Raw genomic sequence first — 12203 nt, forward strand, 5'->3', positions numbered from 1 at the left:
ATGCATGTAACAGGCTGAAGTTGACACAGCATCCCAGAACGTCAACAACCAACACACCCAGGGTATCTTGCACGTCATATGTCGATGTGGAAATCCATGACCGAAAATTTATGTGATGAGGTCGGAGTGAGGATGTGTTGATTTCCACCAGCTGATAGAAACAATCTAGCAATTAGAGCTTTGTAGCCAGGAAGGGGCTGACTGGCTGCATCCATGAACAGTGACAGGAAATTGCAACAAGCATGTATTAAAACGCCCATAAACACTGTTGTAGATTGATTTACAGAACTCTTAAGTCAGCATACTTATTCAACTGACACAAAAAACAGAATCATAAACCACTCCTAGCAACATCTTATCTTTCATGTCAACTGAAATGATGGCAGTGAGACAGCTATGTCACTCACCACTGAACAAATAACTAACATCAACATAATATCAGGGCTTGAAGCAAGAAAAAATCCTGTGCCTGAAATTTTTTTAGAGGGCCTTCTGCGCTAGGGGGGGTCCAGGGGCATGGCCCCCCCGGAAGAAAATTTTGAACATTTGACGTCTAAATGAATTAATCTGGTACACTTTGAGAGTATCAATCAAGTATCACATCAAGGAGCTAGAATAACAATTTCAAGGTTTTTAATAATGAAATATGAACAGTTCACCAAAAAAGGAAAATTTGGTCATCAGCTACTACAAAATGGTTGGGGCCGGGCAATTTTAGGCAATTCTGAGCAACAAGTGGCAGAATAGGAAGACAACAAGAACACATTAAAATGTATGTTTTACATCAGTTGAAGCTTGAACTCACGACCTCTGACACCAAGGAGCATCTTCTATCTGACTGAGCTAATTTGCAAATGACAACTCATTGGTGGCTTCACAAATTATCTCACTTATCTCTACCACACCGCCTCTTTCTCTTTCTGTATGTGTGAATTGCAACCCCCAACCTGTAGCCATTTCTCTCTCTCTCTCTCTCTCTCTCTCTCTTTGTGTGTGTGTGTGTGTGTGTGTGTTTTCATCTCTCTCGTGTCTAGACCAAACTGAACAAATATTTATAGACAGACAAGCAACATCATTATTAAACAGGCTTTTATTTTTTTTTCTCGTCTTTTCTGTGTCCGACTTCCTGTTTGGTATGATCCGCTCTATCCAGCTTGACAGAGGCGCTCACGGCTCGTGTGAAAAATAGACCAGATGCCGAACTGAAGCGCTGCAGTGCACGAGCCTCCGCGGGCGCTCCGCTATGCTCACCGGCCTGTGTGGACAGTCTTATAGGTTAACATGGACGCTGACTGAAAACTGCCTCCGCAGCTGGGCGCTGCGCTTCGGTTCTGCGTCCGGTGTGTCCGTGGCGTGACTGAATGAGAGACTGTGAAAACTTAAGGCCCGCCCTACTCTGCCTCTGATTGGCTCGAAGTCCTTGTTTACCTTGAGTAATGTGATACACCATTGGTAGTTGGAACTATCACTGCTTTGCTTTAAAACGACTGGTTAAATCACTGTTGCTACGGCAAGATGATAAAATATTCACGAGAAAAAAATATTCCTGCACCAGAATATCCCTGCGCCGGAAATCCGGCACCGTGCCGGAGAACTTCAAGCCCTGTAATATGTCCTGTTTAAATCAAAGAGCTACAGTAAGTGAATCAAGTGAGAGCCTAAAATGATATTTCCTCAGAGTGCAGTATGATGCCTGCTGAAGAGATATTTAAAGCCAAGTCATTTTCCTTCAAAGCAAGACTGGGCTGACCCAAATTTATCATCATTTGGAGGACAGTGTATTCAACTGATGTCATGAAAATAGAAAAGCATCTTTATCCAAGATACAGAGCCAAACAAACAAAGCATCTCTACGCTAGGTTAAAGTACAGTCAAAAGGTGATTGACAGACAGCAGCCTTAATGGAAGAGTTGTAGTTTCCAAACCATTTCCTCAGTTGAACTTTGCGATTGCACTTCATCTCTCCTTTAAAGTTGTTTCGACTTACCTGGCTTTCCCTCTGGACCCAGCAGACCTTAACCTCACTCAACATCTTTTGGAATATTTGAAAAGAGAAAAGGTGAAACACACTGGAACATGACAGGAAATTTCAGCTCCAAAGGAGAGATGAGGTGGATTATTCATTTTTTATATACTGTATGGATCAGACATTCTGGCAGAGTTTGTTGCTGTTGGCTACAAATAAAGTCCACAAATTGTCAATAGGTGTCCTACAAGGATCAACATCAGGCTTCCTGCCCTTTACTCTGAACATAAATAATTATTTTCCAACTGCAATGTCTAGTTTCTTTAATAATTTAAAGATTGAGAAAAGAAGATCCCGCACACTGCTCTTGTCATACTAACCTTTCGGTGTCTCTGGACCTTCGTCAAGGGTATTACTAAATACTAGAGAGTATTACTTAAATACTCTTGAAGAAGGTCCAGATGGACATTAGTATGACCAATAAATTGTGATGCCCAGCCAAATTACTTTCTAGTTTTTCTTCTTTTATGGATCTTCCCATAAACCGGGTTTCTCCATGATGTAATCTGCTGTTGGTAACTGTCAGACCTATTCATTTTGAGCTTGACAAAACAAGATCCCACACACTGCTGTGTGTGTGTGCTCAGTATCACGTTTCATTGGTCAGTGTTTTGATCCCTTTAACTTCGTCAAGGGTATTATTAAATACTAGATGTTTACTTAAACACTCTTCATGAAGGCCCAGATGAACCTAAATGTTAATATGACCAATAAACTGATGCAACAGCAGTGTCTACTTTTATGTTGATGACGCTATCTTTATGCATCTTCCCACAAACTAGGCTATCTCTGAGATATACTGTTTTTGGTGAGTGTCAGACCTTTTTTTGATTTAAAGCTTGAGAAAAGAAGATATCGCACACTGTTCTGGCTTAGCACCACAATTTATTGGTCGACGTTTCAATGCCCGTAACGTTGTCAAGGGTATTACTATGTACTAGAGAGTTTTACTTAAATACTCTTGACAATAGTTCAGATGGACCGAAGTGTTGTAAAGTGAAATTGTGATGCTGAGCTAAAGCAGTGTCTAGTTTTATGTTGATGACACTATCATTTATGTATTTTTTCTACAAACCAGGCTTTCTCCAGGATATTATCTGCTTTTGGTGACCTTCAGACCTCTGATAAATTTAAAATTTGAGAAAAAAAGATCCCGTAGACTGCTCTTGTTCAGCATCACAATTTATTGGTCAATGTTTCAATGGCTCTATCTTTGTCAAAGTATTACTAAATTCTAGATGTTTGCTTAAATACTCAAGACAATGGTCCAGATGGACTGAAATGTTAGTATGACCAATAAATTGTGATGCTCAGCTCAAGAAGTGTCTAGTTTTATGCTATACTAGCTTCCTACAAACCAGGCTATTTCCAAGGTATTATCTGTTTTTGGTAACCATCAGACCTCTTTTATCAGTTTAAAGCTTGAGAAGAGAAGATCCAACGTTTGCTTTGCACAGCATTACAATTTACTGGTCAACGTTTCAATACCTTTAACTTCCTTAAGGGTGTTACTAAATACTAGAGAATTTTAATAAATATTCTGAATGAAGGTTTAGATGGATGGAAACATTAGTATGATTCTGTGTTTGGTGACCTTTAGACCTCTTTTATGACTTTAAAGCTTGAGAAAAGACGATCTAGCACACTGCTTTTGCTCAGCATCACAATTTATTGGTCATATTAACGTTTTGGTCTCCCTTGACCTTCGTCAAGGGTGTTTCTAAATACTAGAGAGTATTACTTAAATACTTTGACAAAGGTCCAGTTGGACAGAAACATTGGTATGACCAATATATTGTGATGCTGAGCCAAAGAAGTGTGTGGGATCTTCTTTCCTTAAGACTCAAGTGACACTTTCCAAAGCACCTGCATCTGAGATGGATGTGTGAATATCTTTAAAAAAAAAAAAAAAAAAATTAACTCTGTATTGTTCGACAAAGCTCATGTTGAACACCTTGTTTAAAAAGTAAAAAGTCAGCTTGTATCCTCACACTGTTTCTCCTTTAATAACAGAGCTACCAGTCCTGAGATACTGCCACTGCTGCCACTAATTACCACAATACCCTTTGATTCATCTACTGGATCATATATCTCCATCATAACAGTAGTAAAAAGTAAGAATAGGATGTGCAGCTATGCCTCTTAAATTTGGTTGTATGCTTTCTTCAGTGCGTGTGTATACTGCAGCATCGGTATGTTTGAATCTGGGAGCATTTAATTCAATTAAATCATTAGGATTAGAGTCTGACCTCTCATTTTAATGAGGGCTAACAAGGCTTTTGAATGAGCTACACTAATTAGGGGCATATTATTCATGTGCCACAATAAGGGCTTCATTGTGCTTAGATAAAAGAATCTAATAGCTGCACTAATGGAAACCAACCGTTTAAGGTTTTTTTTTTGGCAAATGTGAGGAACGTGTGTAGGGAAGAAATAAGCATTTGCATGAAAAATAACGCCCTTGTATGCTGAATTTACGGACTCCTCCATTCCAGCTTTTCCCGGTGTGTCGGTGTGTTTGAACATCTTAGGTATTTGTTGTTTTGAGTGAAGTGAACAGACCTTTCTGGCAGGATAATCAAAGACGGAGAGAAGTAGGAAAGTGGCAGCAGCACATTATGTCATGTACAGAGCAATCAACAGCACAACCAAAGCCTTTTTTCCATTGGGCCAATCAGAGCGTAAATGTATGCTGAGATTCAATTTTTTGAACTTTTGGGTGCAGAATGCTTTCTGCATCTCTTTCCTCAATGTGGTCACAGAAAAAAAAACTCATCTCCAGTCAGCCTTGTGGTATCACTTAAAATGTGCCTGATGTTCTTGTTTAATGATGCACAAAATCAATTGTGGTGATTAGTATTCTCGCTTCTCACTGGCAGTCTCCCTCTCCTTCTTTTTCCCTCTGTTTCAATCACTCTCTCTGTTTCTATCTCTTGACGTCAAAGGCAAAAACTGTATGGCCATACAGCAGCAGCAGCATCTTCCCTCTGTTCATCATCTGTGAAATCATAGCGTAGCCCTGTGGTTTCTCTATCTATTTATGTCTGTTTCGAGGTCCTCTGTGTCAGAAGTTTCCATGTTTAATGCTTTAAGCTTTAAGAAAAAAGCAGAGCCAGAGGATGAGTACACAGATCTATACTAGGAGAGTGCAGAGTGCAAAGAGCCTGAAGTTGCTGTCAATCAGAGCAGAATTTATCAGCACATCAAAGAGGGATGGAGACGGGTAGGCTTTCATCTTAACCACATGTTGTCATTCTACATTATAGCTGATAGAGTGTGCTTAGGCAGATAGGCAAACAAGGTAAGGCAAGATGAAAGTGGCTATAGATGAGGAAGAGACAGGATTTATGGATTTGTCCTCAATTTCACTGTGGGCCGACTAAAGGACAGCCAAGGATGAGGCCTCGGTTAATACGAACCATGTTGTCAGTGTGTTCTGTGTGTCCGCTGTGTGGCTAAACAGAGCCCTTTAACACATAGTGGTCCCTGCAGTCAACAGCTATTCAGAAGCCATTTCTTGTATATGTGTGGGTGTTGATGTTAAAGTTGCACATCAGCCACCACAGAGCGTTATGCCATACAATGCCACCCACTTACTAGCCGTCATAAGCGCAACATTAAGCTCCCAAAATCAATATGGCTGACAGAATGCCACACATGGCAAGCAGCTTGTCCAGACCAGACTCACTCCGAAGTCACTGAAACCCAGCACTAGGTCAGTGAGTTCCAGCGTCAGACGGCAATGAAAAAGCTGTCCTTTCCCGTCAGCATGATGCGCTGCTGGTCGCTGTTATTGTTGTATTGATGTTATTGTAACGGCGCCTGGCTTTGTCAGGGGGAAACATGGCAGGACAACAGCAAAAGTTAAGGTGCCGGAAGTCTAAGTAGAGTGGGCGGGAGGGGTGTTGGATCGGTCCAACAATCATTGACTTTCACCCAGGAGATCGGTGTTCTCCTCCTGTATGATTGTAAAGCCAAACCCTGTTCTTTTTTACTTAACACAATCACGTGCTTTTGTTGCCTAAACCCAATGATGTGCTCGTGTTGGCTAAATGTAACCATGCACGCTTGCTGTTGAAGGAAAAAAATGTCAATTCACTGTGTTGTACTGACGTCAATATGTGACGAGGTCGGAGAGAGAATGCGTCGGCTTGTCAGTGCCCAATCTGTCCCAGCTGCCTGATCAGCACTGTGCATGTGCAACTCTCAACAGAAATGAGATGGAAGCAAGATGGCTCACCTGTTACTTGTTCCCAACACCTGCTCCAGAAAAAATGATGTGTCAATACAGTATGTCGCTGATATAGGGCCTGTCCCAATACCCACACTTCCCCTAGAAATACCCACTTGCACTTGGTTGTGTTAGTTCATGTTTAGGCTAGTGGTGTCCCAAAACAGAACTGAGGTAGTGGAAGTGGTTTCCAACACTTAAAACCCGCCCTAGATTCCAAGGGAGCCCCGACCCACTCTTTCTGTTAAGTGGAAGATGAAGTCAGCAACTTCGGCAAGTTTTGGAAAACGATTTGTTACTGTATGATCAGAATGTAGGCAATACAGACAACAGATGGTTGTACTAGTGTAAACTCATCAGGAGCTCAGTTGAACACAGCGTCAAAATATTTAAACAAATCGACTTACCCGAAAAAAATCGAAAAGAACTAGAAGACGTCATAGGCGCCTCCTGTTTTCAGCATTTCTTCTCTGTTGATTCATCAGACGGAGAAGCATAAACATAGCACACACCACTACACAAGCACTGGAGTCGGCATCTTCAAACCTGAATGACTACCAGTATCTTGCGTCGCTACTACGGGTGACGTATGCCTGCATGTCGGCCATGCCGATTTGCATGAAGTGGTGTCTCATTTCTTAGGGAAAGATCTCTACCCTAATATTTCTCACTTCCCACATCAAGGGTTATCTCGCAAACAAAGGCACTCAATACCAAGTGGAAGATTTAAGGGGTAGAAATGGGATTGGGCCTAAGACTAAGACTGAGGTATATGATATTAGTATAAACAGAAAACTTAAACAAGAAACAAGAAACGTTAAATCCAATACCATCATCGCCCAAGTGTATTCGCTTTAAGTTTATCAAGTGCAAAACACAAACAAGTCAGCAACTTTCTGGTCACACAAACCCTCTCTCTCATTCCTGTTGCGTGTTGCACCAGTACCGATCTTGTAGCTAGGACAGATCAGAAGCGATCAAGAATATCCTGCCAATCCTGCAATAGTAGCAGACCCTCAAAGGCAAATAACATCAGGTAATGTCAAGTAACAACTATAGAGTAATACAGTTGTTAAAACTGTCAAGTACTGATTTTATGTTTTATCATCTGTCCACTAAATTGGACATCAGGCATCGTAGAGGACTCAAAAGCAAGGAGCTGAATGAGGTGGGGAGTCAGGAAGAAGTGCTCCCGATTACTGTTCCATCGGTGTGCGAGTGAATGGGTACTGAGTAGCAGGTGGCACCTTGTGTGGTAGCCTTGGCCACCAGTGTGTGAATGTGTGTGTGAATAGGTGAATGTGACTTGTAGTGCAAAAAGCGCTTTGAGTGGTCAGAGGACTAGAAAAGCACTATACAAGTGCAGTCCATTTTATTCATGGGTTTGGTTGATACAGATTTCTTAAGTTGAAAACCCAAATGCATGCTCTCCATCCGAGTGGGCGTAAAAAAAAATGTGTGTTTAAAAAAAAGAAAAGCAAGAAAGAAAAACAAAATTAAAGAGGAATGAAACACTTAGGAAAAAAATCTTGACTGAGGTGGTCATAATTCATGCATGAAGGGGGAATTATTAAAGTGTAAACTGTGTCTTGTGCTTTGATTTTCTCCCCTTTTCTTTTTCATTGCTGTTCTCTGTGTTACATCACTTTTCTCTAGGATTGATTGTTGACTAATTAGACTGAGGTAGTTTTTTTCACTCTCTCCAGCTGCAACGTTCTTTGAAGCGTGCTTGAAGCTGTGATGCACTTCGAGCAAAAAATGACTAGCAGCATCTTTGTCCAAAAAAAAAAAAACAATAAAAACTATTATATATATATATTTATATTTATTTTTAAACAAGCAGGCCTACACCTAAAAAAAAAGCAGGACGGCTGGATGGCTCTCAGGTTTGAGCGAGTGATTCTATGAGGAGCTGAAACAACTCTGAGAGCCTCTGATGAATGAAAACACAGACAAAAGACAGCAACCTCTTATCATTATTCTTGTATTATTATTTGTCTGAATTACCAGTAATGAGAATTAATTGCTTCTTCGATGGTTCCTGTTTGTACATTCTTATTTATTTATATATTTTGCACCATAATGAACGGCCATGGTTAAACCATTTTGTTGCTCCTATCTCATCTGTTACTCTGATGACTAGAAAGGAAAGCTGTGTTTTTCATTTTTTAATTACAACAGTCACTGCTGTAGGATTGACATGGTTAATTGATTAATTGATTGACAGAGGAGAATTCAGTTATTTTGTTCATCTGAAAAATATTTCAGACAAAAAAGCCCTATTTCCTTTTTCTCAAATGTGAGGACTTGCTGCTTTTTTTGTCTTACGTGACAGTAAACTGAATCTTTTGCTTCTGGAGTGCTGGTTAGACAATAATAACAATATAATAATAATATAATAATAAACTTTATTTACATAGCACCTTTAATACAAGAAATGCAACACAAAGTGCTTTCCAATCTGGGTAGTATAAACGTCACATGAAAATAGACATAATGGACATAAAACAGAACTGATTCACAAAATCACAGAGTTGTAAAACTTTAAGTGATAAAATCAAGAAAGATTTTAAAAGAGTTGCAGCAGCAGGAAGCGTAAACAGAAAGTAAGAGGGTGATAAGAGAGCTTCAGACCTGCATCAGGAAGTCAAAGCTAGTTAAAGTTTAAAGTGAACAGATACGTTTTTAGCTTTCTTTTGAAAATATTTAGTGAGCTAGCTTCTCTGATATCTATAGGTAGCTATGATGTGTGCTGCATCTGCATCTCTTTCATTAAGAAATGGTTGTTAGGGTTGGGTACCGTTGATAATTGAACCAATACGGTACCGGTACCGGTATCTGGAATTCGGTACCGGTACCAAACGGAACCTTATTTCAGTACTTTTTAACCGTATGGGCCCTAGGCCTTTTTGGGGTATTTTTACTGCCTTTACTTTTAAGCTCATATCACAGTCATTATGAAGGCTACATACACATGCTATATCTTGTTTTTTTTTCAGGACAATCTGGGCTAACCAGATTTGCCATCATTCCATGTCCTTCTATGTGCCTGTATTTTATATTAATTTTTATATCAATGAAAAAAACAAATCCGTGTTACTAAATTCTTACATTTTTACATGTATCTCACCATAGCAAGTTGGAAGAAGACATATTCTGCCATATATGAAGAGGGGAGACTCTCTGGAATCTGGCAATATAAGAACCATGATGGTGGGACATTCTGTCACTTCACAGCTGTCCAAAACATGTGGTTTGTGCCAGGCGGACATGATTGACAGTATTTTTTCATTATTGCAAGAAATTCCATTGACTCATTCACAACTCAGAAATGTGTTTTATCTGAAAGAAACATGCAATATTTATATCTAATATAATAGAAAAATAGTCAACCAAGTGCAATGATGTCCTCCAAGATAATATTTGTTTTTCAGTTTCAGTTATATATTGGGGGGACATTTTGGGCATTGGTGGGGGGGCACGTGTCCCCCTCAATGTATATGGTGACTACGGCCCTGTCAGCAGTTTGCTGGAGCGTCAACTGGGCAATATGGAGATATTTGCATCTTGAAAGCCGGACTACAAATGTGAATAGACAGGGAGAAACACACGCAAGCCTAAGACGTGGTAAGATACGATATTCCTCACTATATGAAGTGACTGATAACAAGATCTGTATAATGGATTGTAAAGAAATTCGTCAGGTTTTTATTTTGTAGACAATTGATCTGGATTTATAGCGTGATGGGATGACAGCACAATGATGTGTGTGGTATCATTGGAAAGGTCTAGTCCTGCGCTTTCATGTGATATGCATGGCATTGCTGTGCGAGCCTGTGTTCGCGAGTAATCCATCCAAGAGTAATGTGTGCGCAAAGCTGTATGAAAGCTCTGTTATACATCATTTTATTGTAACTTTATCAACTTTTTTTCGCTGTGAAAACATTGGACTACCGACAAGTGCTCAGCCTTGTCGGAAGGCTACAGCTGTGCCGTTTCACGTGATATGCGTGGCTTCTCGCTATGACACAGGGTCGCAGAGAAAATCCACAGAGAAGAACGGGTGTGAATTTGGACACACTATGCGTCGTTCGGGCCCATAGTCTAAACTTCTCAGTTTCAACATTTTATTGAGAACATTTAGGAACAGTGCTGCACGTTAACTTTTGTCTGCACAATTTTTTTGTCGGCATTGTTGCTGAGTCTGAGGTGCGAGACATGCGCTCTTGCTCCGCCTCCACCTCAGATACCGAAATTTGGCACCGATTCATTTTAAGTGAATCGGTACTCGGTAGTACTGACGTGAATCGGTACCAAGTACAAAAAGTACCGAGTACCTTAGCTATGCTTCTGAGGTGGAATAATTGTGCTTTTGTCACCTTGTTAATGTGGGACTGGAGGCTTAGATCTGAATCTTGGATCACACCAAGACTTGTAACCACAGATTTAATCCAGGGAGTTTAATTCCCCAGATTATTAAGAAGCATTTCTCTTTTTGTTTTTGGGCCGACAAGCAGGATTTCAGTTTTGTCTTCATTTAACTTTAAGAAGTTATTGCTCATGACAAAAAAAGCAACTTGATGACATTGCCATGGGCTTGAGAAAAGAGTGACAAGCATTCTTCATTATCTTATGGACCAAATGATTCATCCAAAGATATATAAAAATGATATAAATTGTTGCCCTGGATTGTAGGACAGTTTCCTTTGCATTATGGGTCAAACCTTAATGGAAAAGAAGCAGTTAATATAACTTGGGTTTTATTTTTTTGTTGCTCTCACCATAAGTTCTATCTACTATCTAAGTTAAGGTGAGTTCACATTACACAACTGGCCAACCAGTCTTGAGTTGTGGAGACTATCATAATCTTTTGAGTGTTCATACCTGGCAATGTGTGTTTCTGTCATTGGGAGTCTCGCCAACTGTGTTACGACCTGTGTGTGCACACCACAAGGTTTTTCCACCAAGCCCTTGCCGACAGAGCCCAAGATAACGCAGTGATATCACCAAACTCCGTTTTATCACACGTGAATAAAACAGGATATTGTGAAGTTCCCCGGCACTAAACATTACTTGTCAAAATGGATGTCCGACAGCTCCTGATCCTGGGGACGCCACCATTATTGTTGTTGCTTGCCGGCTTGTCCTCCTTACATTTCTTGAGTCCTCCTGCATGCTGACGTGGGACGTATCCCGCCTCTCATTGTCTGATGCTCTTTGTCAGTCGTGTCAGAACTCTCCAGTTTTCTAGCATGCCAGATATCCAGTCCCAGTCGCAGATGAGGGGGCGACTTGCTCGTAGGCTTGTTCACACATGAGGACTCGTCGTGGCAGACTATCTGCCGACTCACCTCCAACCCAAGGTGGCTCTCAAGATCCTCTGCAATGTCAAAATCGGCTTTAGACAACATTGTTGGAACATCTGATCTGATCAGAGCTCTGTATATGGGATTAACAATGGGGACATCATCTTCCTGCACAGAGCAGATCAGAATAGAAGCAGAAATGTCTGATTGTCAGGTCAGCAGCAGATGACGGGAGAATGGTAACTATGAAATATCCTCGACTAGCTGTGTCATCTGACCACAATACCTCAATCCACTGAGCAAACGAACAAACAAAATATATAAAAAGCTAGCAGTAAAGATGGCTGTTGCACAGGCCTGGCACAGCATCACAGAAAAGATGCCAGCTACAATAGCGTCTTCTGATGTGTGCGGGTCATAGACCTCAAACAGTCAATCGCTGCAAAGGATTTTGACAGCAAATATTGATATATGATGAAGTCTGGTTTGTCCATTTATGTTTGTCCCACTGAAATTGAGAGATCATATAAAAAAAGGGGCTCCAAATCCTACGTGGTTCCTCTAATGCCAGGGTGTAAAGGTTACTGTTATATAGCATTTGATGCTTCAGTCAGCATTTCTGCTGTTGATTATTGTTATT

At 40.5% G+C, this 12203-nt stretch overlaps 1 protein-coding gene across 5 annotated transcripts in view; it reads left to right on the plus strand.

The window, feature by feature from the left end:
- cadm1a (cell adhesion molecule 1a) overlaps positions 1-12203 on the plus strand; it is a 612111-nt gene that overhangs the window by 472550 nt on the left and 127358 nt on the right. The gene's annotated exons all lie outside the window — the stretch shown is intronic.

This window comes from Epinephelus lanceolatus, chromosome 11 (genome assembly GCF_041903045.1).
Source record: "Epinephelus lanceolatus isolate andai-2023 chromosome 11, ASM4190304v1, whole genome shotgun sequence".
NCBI classification, from domain to species: domain Eukaryota; kingdom Metazoa; phylum Chordata; class Actinopteri; order Perciformes; family Serranidae; genus Epinephelus; species Epinephelus lanceolatus.